The sequence below is a fragment of the Panthera tigris genome, chromosome D4, assembly GCF_018350195.1.
Source record: "Panthera tigris isolate Pti1 chromosome D4, P.tigris_Pti1_mat1.1, whole genome shotgun sequence".
In the NCBI taxonomy this organism is placed as follows: Eukaryota; Metazoa; Chordata; class Mammalia; order Carnivora; family Felidae; genus Panthera; species Panthera tigris.
Window position 1 is genome coordinate 50,535,716 of NC_056672.1, and position 12,164 is coordinate 50,547,879.

Consider the following 12,164-nt stretch of genomic DNA (forward strand, 5'->3'; position numbering starts at 1 on the left):
AGGTATGCTTCAACTAAACCTACTTTGTTGAGGGTTTTTATCATAAATAGATGTTGTACTTATCAAATGCTGTTTCTGTGTCTGGTGAAATGATCATATGGTTCTTATCCTTTCTCTTATTAATGTGATGAATCACATTGATTGATTTGTGAATATTGAACCATGCTTGCAACCCAAGAATAAATTCCACTTGATGGTGGTGAGTGATTTTTTTAAATGTATTGTTGGATTTGGTTTGCTAGCGTTGTGTTGAGGAGTTTTGAATTTATGTTCATCAGGAATATTGCCTATAGTTCTCTTTTTTAGTGGTGTCTTTATCTGGTTTTGGTATCAGGGTAATGCTGGCCTCATACAATGAATTTGGAAGTTTTCCTTCTTTTTCTCTGTTTTGGAATAGTTTGAGAAGAATAGGTCTTAACTGTTCTTTAAATGTTTGGTTCAATTCACCTGTGAAGCCATCTGGTCCTGGATGTTTGTTTGTTTGGATATTTTTGATTACTGATTCGATTTCTTTGCTGGTTATTGGTCTGTTCAAATTTTCTATTTATTCCTGTTTCAGTTTTGCTAGTTTATATGTTTCTAGGAATTTATCCATTTCTTCCAGGTTATCCAATTTGTTGGCATATAGTTTTTCATAATATTCTCTTATAATTATTTGTATTTCTTTGATGTTTGTTATTTCCCCTTTATCATTTGAAATTTAACTTATTTGAGTCTTTTCTCTTTTTTCTTGATAAGTCTGGCTAGAAGGTTTATCATTTTTATTGATTTTTCTCAAAGAACCAACTCCTGGTTTCATTGATCTGTTCTATTGTTTTGTTTGTTTGTTTGAGTTTCTATATCATTTATTTCTGTTCTAATGTTTAGTATTTCCTTCCTTTTGCTGGTTTTAGGATTTTTCTGTTACTCTTTTTGTAGCTTCTTTAGGTGTAAGGTTATGTTGTTTATTTGAGATTTTTCTTGGTTCTTGAGGTATGCCTGTATTGCTATATACTTCCCTTTTAGTATCACCGATGGGGTATCCCAAAGGATTTGGACCATTGTGTTCTCATTTTTATTTGTTTCTATGTACTTTTTAATTTCTTTTTTTTTTTTTTTATTTTCTGGTTGATCCATTTATTGTTTAGTAGCATGTTATTTAACCTCCATGTATTTGTGGTCTTTCCAGATTTTTTTTCTTGTGGTTGACTTATAATTTCATAGCCTTGTTGTTAGAAAAGACTTGGTCTTGAATTTTTTGAAGCTTGTTTTATGGGCTAATATGTAATTTATTCTGGAAACTGTTCCATGTGCACTTGAAAACTATGTATATTCTACTATTTTAGAATGGAATTTTTTTTTAACATTTTTATTTATTTTTGAGAGACAGAGAGAAGAGCATGAGCGGGGGAGGGGCAGAGAGCGAGGGAGACACAGAATCTGTGCTGTCAGCACAGAGCCCGACATGGGGCTCGAACCCACCAACTGCGAGATCATGACTGGAGCTGAAGTCGGATGCTTAAACTGAGTCACTCAGGCTCCCCTAGAATGGAATGTTTTAAATATGTCTGTTAAATCCATCTGTTCCAGTGTGTCATTCAAAGGCATTGTTTCCTTGTTGATTTTCTGTTTACATAGTGTGTTCTTTTATATAAGAGGGGTGTTAAGGTCCCCTATTATTATTGTATTATTGTTGATTAGTTCCTTTATGTTTATTAACTGTGAATACATATTTACATTTTCTTTTTTTTAGAGAGAGAGAGAGAGAGAGAGCACTAGCAGGGGAGAGGACAGAGGGAGAGAGAGAGAGAGAGAGAGAGAGAGAGAGAGAGAGAGAGAGAGAATGATAAGCAGGCTCCACGCTCAGCACAAAGCCCAACACAAGGCTCAATCCTGCGACCCTAGGGTCATGACCTGAGCTGAAATCAAGAGTTGATGCTTAACCAACTGAGCCACCTGGCACCCCATATTTATAATTATTATATCTTCTTGTTGTACTGTCCCCTTCATTATTATAAAGTGTTCTTCTTTATCTCTTGTTACAGTCTTTGTTTTAAGTCTATTTTTTTGTTAGCATTGCTACTTTGGCTTTCTTTTGATATCCATTTGCATGATAGATGTTTCTCCATCCCCTCACTTTCAATCTACAGGGGTTTTTAGGTCTAAAGTGAGTCTCTTGTAAGTGGCATATACATGGGTCTTTTTTTTTCCTTTTTTTCTTTTTGTTAATTTTTAGCATTTAATTTTTTTGAGAGACAGAGAGAGACAGAGTGTGAGCAGGGGAGGGTCAGAGAGAGAGAGGGAGACACAGATTCCAAAGCAGGCTCCAGGCTCTGAGCTGTCAGCACAGAACCCGATGCAGGGCTTAAACTCAAGAACCGTGAGATCATGACCTGAGACAAAGTTGGACGCTTAACCAACTGAGCCACCCAGGTGCCCCAGGTCTTGTTTTTTTAAAATCTATTCTGTCATCCTTTGTCTTTTGATTGGAATGTGTAGTCCATTTACATTGAAAGTAATTATTGATAGATAGGTATTTATTGACATTTCATTATTTTGTAGTTGTTTCTGAAGACTTTCTCTGAACCTTTCTTGTCTTTCCATCTTTCATGGTTTGCTAATTTTCTTTAGTTACAGATTTGGATTTCTTTGTCTTTATTCTTTGCATATTTATTAGTGGTTTTTGATATAGGGTTACCATTAGGTTAGTATATAACATCTTTTGCATATAGCAGGCTATATTAAGTTGATGGTCATTTAAGTGTGAACCCATTCTTTGCTCCTCTCCTCCACATAGTTTAGGTATATGGTGCCATATTTGACATCTTTTTATTTTGTAATCCCTTGAGTGATGTTACAGAAATATTTATTTGTAGTGCTTTTGTGTTTCTAAGCATCTTACTGTCACTTTGGTATTTCCTTTCCACTCACAGTGTCCCCTTAAATATTTCTTGTGGGACTCATGTAATGGTCATGAACCCTTTAGATTTTATTTGTCTGGGAAACTCTTTATCTCTCCTTATATTCTGAATGAAATCCTTGCTGGACAGAGTATTCTTGACTGCAGTTTTCCCATCTAGCACTTTAAATATATCATGCCACTACTCCCTGGCTTAGAAAGTTTCTGCTGAAAACTCCCTTGATAGCCTTATTAGGTTTCAGTTGTATGAAACTGCCTTCTTTTGTATTGTTGCTTGACATTTTTTTCTTGATCACTGTATTTTGCCAATTTAAATGTAATATGTCTTGGTGTGGGTCTGTTTTTGTTAACTTTTTTTTGGGGGGGGTGTCTGTGCATCCTGGATCAAGACATCTGTTTCCTCCTCCAGAATAGGGAAGTTTTCAGCTATCATTTCTTTAAATATATTTCCCCCCTTTTCTCTCTTCTGGGATTCCTCTAATATGAATGTTATTATATTTGATGCACTCACTGAGTTCCCTAAGTCTATTTAGTTTTGCATAATTCTTTTCTCTTTCTTTTGTTCAGCTTAATTATTTTCCATTACTCTGTCTACTAGGTCATTAATTTGTTCCTCTGCTTCTTGCAGCCTGCTGTTGATTCCATCAAGCATGTTTCTCATTTCATTTATTGAGCCCTTTATCTCTGCTATGTTATTCCTTATCTCTGTGTTAAGGGTCTTACTCATGTCTTCTGCTCTTTTCTCAAGTCCAGTGAGTATCCTTATGACTGTGGCTTTAAGTTTTGTGTCAGGCATATTACTTATATCTATTTCTTTTAGATCTCTGGCCTAGGCCTTGTCCTGTTCTTTCACTTGAGCTAAATTTCTCTGTCTTCTCATTTTGTCTAAGTCTCTGTTCTTGTTTCTGTGTTTTAGGAAAGTGAGCTATGTCTCCTGTTCTTGAGGGTAATGGCTTTATGAAGAAGAGGTCCTGTAGTGGCGTGTAGTGACTCCTTATTCCCAGGCACTGATGCTTCTGGGAGTGTCTCCAATATGTGCTGTGTGTACTCTGCTTTTGTGTCATGGCTGTTTTATCTTTCAAGCTAGTTGTCTGCAGAGTCTCTTTGTCTGTTGTGGGCAGTGTTTGGTCTCTGGCCTGAATGTGGTGCATTTTAACTAGGTGTGCCCTGGTCTGCTTGTGAAATGAGACTTGTCACTGCTGCCACTGGACCTGAGGCTCCATAAACCTCTCACAGTGGGAGATGACATGAGCAGGCGTTTGGGCAGGTCTTCTGGGGGAGGAAGACCCCAGCTGTGCTGGGACTGAGACAAACATGACTGGGAAGGGCAATCAGTTCCGCTGGAGTGTGGGGGTGAAAGGCAGGGCTTGGTGTAAGCAAGTTAGGTAGTGAGTGTCTGCACTATGCTGGTTCCCACAGGTGGCCCTGTGCTTATGCTGAGGGGCAGGGGAGGGAAAAGGTGCCCACAAGTTCCTTTGTTCCCAGAGGGGTGTCTCCATGTATGCTGCCTCTCTGGGATACACTCAGAAATGAGCAAAGAATCTCCCCATTGTGAGCTCCAGGCTTCTTCAGATCTCTCTTTTCACACTGAATGTCCGAGGGCTGTGTGCCTGCCTTCTCTTCAAGAGCGGTCCCAATGCCCTCCAGGCTCTATCCCAGCTAAGCTTGCTGACCTTTAAACTCCAGGCTTTAAGCCCTGCTGGTTGCCAGAAGTCAGGAAATTCAGCCTCTTTCCCTGTGTAAGCCAGTTGCTATGGGGATTCATCTTACTCATGTTCACTCCCCTGTGTATTAGTCTGTCTTTCACTCTCTGCACAACTCTCTACCCACCACAGAAGCTATGGCCCATTTCTCTTCTAAACCGTGCCTCTGCACTTCCTACCTCCTTCAGTGTTGTGGAGTGTGGGGAATAAGATTAGGAATTCCCTGGACTTGCACTGATGGGTTAACAAGGCATAAAGAAGTACAAAGCCATAGGATGCTCACGCCCAACTTTGGGTGATCAAGATTAGGTAAATAAGTATAGAGAAGGTGGGGCAGAAGCACTAGTATAGAGAGAGTGGGACAAAGCCCCAATATAGAACATAGATATATGAAATAACCAAAATTAGATATTCAGGGGGGAAGCACCCCCTAATTTAGCACTCCAGTAGAAAGCTGCTTTTACAGGAGGGAAGGGCCAAGTTAGGCAAACAGGTGAATAGGGCTATAGAGTGCCCTGCAGGTGAAGCAGCCCAGAGTGGAGATGATTAACAAAAGAAAGGTGCCTTGTTAACCCTGAGGTCATGTGTCCTACCTGTCCCATCCCCTAGGCTAGCTAAGATAAACAGAGGTGGTGTCTCATGTCCCCTGTAAACAACCTTTCAACCTACTGTCCTGCATCAGGTATCTGTTTTGTATTAACCCAACCCCCTAACCCCGAATATCTTCAAGACCCTCTTTCCCTCACATCCATGTGTTAAGGTTCACAGATTTAGTGTCTCTTTGTGCACGTCCATCACCATGTTTGTAAGCCTACTGATCCTAATAAAAACTGGACAAGGACCATTATTTGGGGCTCTTGTCTTTTCCCGGACATTAACCATCTCTTGCTTTCAATCCTGAGTTCTGCTCTCTTGCTAGACAAGAAAGAACTTTAGACTTAGATTTACGACAGTGGAGTTTGTTCTGCCAGTCTTCAGGTCAATTTCTGACGTATTTAGGTTGATTTGATAGTTATCTAGTTGTATTTGTGGGTTGAGGTGAGTCTAGGGTCCTTCTATTCCACCACCGTCTTCTAACAACTATCTTCTTTTGCTTATTTTTAATGCCTGTATCAATGTCTACCATCAGACAGTACTAGAGTTCCCCTATTGTTAGTTATTTGGTTTCTTTTGATGGGATGGGAGTAGCTTATAAATATTGCATGGCAGATTTTTTAGAATAAAGCTTTTTGAATATAGCAGATTATTTCCTTATTTATGCATATTGTTTAATTGTTCTTTAGAAAGGTTTCCAAAAGGGATGTGGCATTAATTGTACCCTCAGAAATGCATGAGTGTGTTTAAGCAAATTTAATAGCTCTCAGAAATTCACTGATTCTGAGTCAAGTACTTGATTGTATGAAAGGATAGGCTAGAATATATGGTTATTTATTCAGTCCCCGACACCAGCTAAAGATCATCTTCCTGTTATGTGCATTTTATCATCACTGTTTGCTTATTAAATAAAGCAGAAGTTTAAATATAGAAGGAAACTAATGATTCTTCGCCACAGTTGATATTCCACAGAAGTTATGAGAACTGATCAAGGATCAAAAGAATCTTGCAGTTCTGTGCTCTAATTTTTGCATCAAAGCTTTCATTTGGCACTCAGACACCCCTAATTATATGAAAGTATGACAAGCAATATCCTGAATATTTTCTCTGGTTTCTACTTTCTCACTGTTTAAAACAGAGCTACCAGAATCTCCTGAAAAGTGGAATTAAAGGGATTTAATGTCCATCTTGTAGATCAACAAAGCCACCAAATTCCTAACCCAAGATTTGCTTTTGTCCAACTTACATAGTTTTTCAGATCCATGAAGAGAGGGTACAGCTCTAATAGATGAGATGGCAGTCATCAATATGGTATGGGTTTTAAGCTGTATATAGAAAAAAAAGAAATAATAAGAAATGTAATAGGAGAAAGTGATGCCAAGCTTTCATCTTTTCTTTTGAACATACTATTGATTCTTACATTTGTGAAGGGATTTATATTTGTTTTTACTGGAGGTATTTATATCTACCTATCCATCCATCTATCTGTCACAGTGCTAGTTATCAAATGATTGCCTCTCAGCTTTGAATTTGTTACTCTTGCTGTGCTTTGTGAGTTGGGCCTGGACATTTATAGACACTTCACTTTGAGAGCTGGTGTAACATTAGGTTTTGGCAGTATAGGGAAACAGTGCAGGCATAGCAAAGAAAGGCTTTCCCTGTGTGCTTTTTCTCTTCCTACTTCAGCTGTCCAGGTGCCAGTGGTGAGTGGGTGGCCCAGTGGCCTTCAGTCTCCTGTGAGACTCTCCAGTGCCTCTGTAGAAGCCTTTCTATAGACCAACAACAATATATAGGCACCCCAGTGAGCAGCTTACATTAGAACAGCTTCATCCCGTGGCACCCGCATGAACTTTACCAGAACCCTAACATGTGACCTTCTGCAGATCAGCTCTGGCCTACAACACCCAGTGGAATTTGTGCTCTTCAGCAGGTTGTAGCTGGACCCTTTCCAATGAGATCTAAATCTCAGTGGTGAGTTGGTGCTCTTCCAAATGTTTAGTTCCCTCCTTATGTATTCTCTTTCACCTAGGGGTATAATTGCTCCCAACATTTGCTCTGAATCCTCTGTAGCTCACTTCATAATCATCTTTCACTAGTTAAGTATTTTTTAATATAAAAATTTTTCTGTTCACATTTCTGGTGTGTTTCAATTACAAGTAGTTACTGAGCTCCTATTATGTGTCAGACACAGTTGCTGACCTCAAAGACCCTATGGTTTCCATGTAATAAACAAGTAAGGTGTCAGGAATAGCAGGGGAACTTCTTTTAGGATGAGAGTCATGGGTTAGGGTCAAAATGTTCTGCTTAAGGAAGTGACACTTCAACCCATACTGGAGATCAGTAGAAACTGGTCAGATTAAGAGATGGGAGAAGCATGTTCCAATGAAGAGAGCAGCTTGTCCAAGGACCAGTGTCAGAACTGAGTGGCAGGTTTGCAGACCTGCAGCTTGGGAACTATACTGCTGAGTGTCTGGGAAAAGGAACCAATGTGGAAGCAGGGGCCAGATCTCAGAGGGCACTGGCAACAATGTTAGGGATTCTGGACTTTAAGCAGCTGTCATGAGGGTTGTTGATTCACCAAAAGGTTGTTAGTAAAGCAAGGACATTGTGTTCTCTTGTGTTCTCATAAATTAGAATGGTGGTTCTAAATCCCAGCAGCACATTTGAAACACATAGAGTACTTAAATAAAATCTGGGCCTGACCCACACCAAATAAAATAGTCTCTCCAGGCGTGAATACCAGGCCACAGTAGTTTTTACATTTTTCTCGGTGATTCCAAAGTATAGGCAAGGCTGAGAACCACTGTCTTGAGAAACAAAAAAATTACATGATGGTATGATGAGGTTAAATGACCAGTTTCAGGATAAAGCCTGTTTATTAGATGGTGAAAGTCTTCCAACTTAAAGATTACTTAAACTAATACTGCTTCATTATGTCAAAGTCATTTAGAATTCCAAAGGCACTGATTTGATATTTTTCTAATTTAGGGAGTGGTTACAGGTGACAGATATTTTTGATGTAAATATCCTGAAATACTCACTCAAGGCAGGGGTGGTATCCTTGGGGAGTTAGGCAAATATCTAAAATTAATGCAACAGGGAAATTTCTAGTGAGTTTTGTTTTAGTTAAAAAACAAAAAGCTTCAGATAGTTAAACAAATATTTGCTAAGCAAGGAAATGAATAAATGACCTCGTTGTAATTAGATTCCAACTAAATAAAAAGAAAGGGAGCATATTTGCCACCTTTTATCTTGACTAAAATTAATTAAACATTAATTTATCATCTGAGGTTAACCTCAAGATAAACCAGGTCTTAGAGCTGTGTTTGACTAATTTATGAAAATCTATATTTGTTATAAGGGTGAGGAGTACCGTTATTTGATTTCATTTTTTTCTGGCACTAAAAACTAAAGACAGTTTCAAAAGAATCTTAAGCACTTTCTTTGGCTGCACAGCTGTTTCTATTGCTTTCTGACATGCTGTGCTGACCTCCAAACCACACTGTTTATGTTACTTTAGAGACTGAATCAGATGCACCACCTCTGGAGACTATGCAGGTTAAAGAAAAAAAATCATTAGGTTTTGCATTATAGAGGCATTACAGGGAGCGAGGCTTGAAATCATAACGTAGCCACAGTAGACCAGCTAATCTCACTCAAATGGGACATGGTTCTTGTATGCTGCTTACATGGCATGACAATTGATGCACATATGGATTGCAGGCAAGAGAGAATAAATTAAATGATTATCAGGAGTATTCTAGTCAATCTATAATGTGGCTGAAACAGGAAAATTAATGCTGAAATTCCCATTTATTGAATATTGAATCAACTTCCATGGTACTTATTATTGATTCTACTTCTTTTGGCCTGCTATTTTGAAAGGTACTGCCTTTTTCTCTAGCAGTTGGTTACATGCCTGCAAATTTCCATGGATGTAAAACCCCTTGAGATTACAGTACCAAGCTCATTACGGAATGCTTTTCTTTTACTCACATGCCTGGTGGGGAACTAAGCTCAGAGTTGAGATTTGCAGTAAAGTGCTTTTTTCAATTACGTTGGAAAAAAGATGGGATTGATAGAACATTCCATAAAGAAAACATATGACTGAATCCATGGTGTCATAAAATATTACAATATGCGATAAAATAAAAGACCCCATTATTCCCTAGGGTTTCACTGTATCTTGTTTCACATTCACTTGACTTCCTCATACATATTTCATAGCTAAATTACCGTGATATAGAAAGCTATGTATAATGATATCTGAGTTACAAAAAAAAGTAGCAATCAAATATGGCCTAAACATAATGTAATGTATTTGGGTAGTACCTAAAGTAAGGCTCAAGAACAATTGTCACTGGCACAAACATGTAATTGGAGAAGTGTGTTTTAACTAATGGCTGAGAGAATGAGGACATTTTCCAGTTGCTCAAATTAAGCTCACTAAGTCCCTCACAGGGTTCTGTGGGGAATTACGACTATTGACATATTACTGTCTGTACTGAACTCATTCCACTTCCAGGAATACAGTGCTTGGCTTTTCATCAGTCTTCCCATCAGTTACATCTGATATTTATAGTCCCGCTCGAGAAGCAGGTAGAGGAAAGAGAAGTGGGAGATGGAGGTTCTAGTCTGAGCCACTGAGTAACTGGATGGCTTTGGGAAACTCACGGGCCTTTTTGGAGGATATGCAGAGTTGGAGGGGATTCTCGAAGTCATCCATTCTAACTTCTCTACCAACACAAAGCAATCTCTGCCATAAATCCACCTGGGGATTCAGCTTCATTTTAGGCACTTCTCTTAAGAGAGGCTAATTATATATAATATAGCCAATTCTTTTCCTGGACGTTTCCAAAGATTTGAAGGATTTTAATTATATTGAGCTGAGATCTTCTAATATGTAACATCCATATGTTACATCTAACATGTAACATCTCAAGTCCTTTGAGACACAGGGTTTAACACATAGGAAACACTATAAATGTTAGTCATCATTATCAAAACTGTCATTATAATTCTATGTTACATAATCACCTTGAAAAAATAATCATCCTTGAAAAACCAATATCACAGTAGAAAGAAACAATGTTTGGAGTAAGAAGATTCCAATGTGAATCCTACCTTCAGTAATTAATCTGTATTAATTCTGAGCCTCAGTTTTCTTATTTCTAATATGAGAATTTTTATCTCATAAGAACATTCTCTGTAAAATGCTACCATTGCCATCTGTTTTTTCCTTCATATTTTGGTTCTGTAACTCACTTTTAGTGACAATTTTCTCATTCCTTACAACTCCCTCCTTCAATTTAAAAATGCATAGGGGGGCCTGGGTGGCTCAGTCGGTTAAGTGTCCCAACTTCGGCTCAGGTCATGATCTCACAGCTCGTGAGTTCAAGTCCCACATCGGGTTCTGTGCTGACAGCTCAGAGCCTGGAGTCTGCTTCAGATTCTGTGTCTCCCTCTCTCTCTGCCCCTCCCTTGCTCATGCTGTGTGTCTCTCTCTCAAAAATAAATAAACATTAAAATTTTTTTTTAAAAAATAAATAAAAACCTCTGCATAGGGGAAGGGAAGGAAAAATAAAAAGAGAGAGGGAGGCAAACCATAAGAGACTCTTAAATACAGAGAGCAAACTGAAGGTGGCTGGTGGGGTGTTGGGTGGGGAGATGAGCTAGATGTGTGATGGGTATTAAGGAGGTCACTTGTTGGGATGAGCACTGGGTTGTTACAAGTAAGTGACGAATCACTAAATTCTATTCCTGAAATCATTATAACACTCAACGTTAACTAACTTGTATTTAAATAAATAAATAAAAATAAAAACCTATACCATGCTGAAATGGCAGTCTAATGCCATGCCCTTCTCTGCACCACACCCGTGTCCCTTCTACTAGCCATTAGGACACATGTTGATGTTTATAACATTGTGAGCTCCTTGAGAGATGACTTTCTATCACTGCTTCTCTGCATCAGACAAAATCGGTTTACCCATACTGGGGGATTAATGTGAAGATCAAATATTCTATTGCATGTGAAAAAATCATTTTGGAAAAATGCTGTGTTATGCAAAACTAAGTTTCAATTGTTGCTATTGGTACCCCATTTAAGAAAAAGAACCAAACAGCTAAGGAAACCATGATGAGGCCATGAGGAGCAGAGGCATGTTATTTTCAACTGTCCTAAGATGGCTTCATAAACTTTTGTGTCTCTGAACCTAATTTATGATCGACTTCAGACAACACACAGGGTTTCATCAGTTCTTTTCAGCCTTATAGAACATTTCTAAGAGACCCCCAGGTCTCTCTTCTAGAACCATGGAGTTCTGGAATGTTTTCTCCTTCAATTCATTTACAGACAGACTATGGATCTCCTTTCAGTCTCTAAACAAATTATCATTCTTTTGTTGCCAAAGCAGGAACTTTCCTCTTATTTGATGAAATTCATAATACAAGTTCCTTCAGCCTGTGACAACACCGTTTCATCTTTTTCTCTTAGTTTGAGTACTAAGTTCTGCCTACGACAGACATTGTCCTGCAAGGGGCCAGATGATAAATATTTTTTAGGCTTTATGGGCCAGAAGGTCTCTACTGCAGCTACTCAGCCCTGCTGAGTAGTGGAAAGCAGCTGTAGACAATACGTAAACGATTGGGCTTGACCGTATTCCAGTCACACATCATTTATGAAGACAGGCAACTGGCCGTGTTCAGCCTACGGGTCGAGGTTGCCAACCCTGATCTAGTACGTTGCTACTTAAAGTGTTGGTCTATAGATCATGAGTGCCAGCATCACATGAGATCTTGCTAGAAATGCAGAATCGTGGGCTCTACCCCAGACCCACTGAGTGAGGATCTGCATTTTTACAAGATCTCTAGGTGGTTCACATGCGTATGCAAGTTTGAGAACCACAGCGGCTGATGAATTACACAAAGGAGGCATCTGGGAGCATATTGTCTATGCTTGTTGGGGT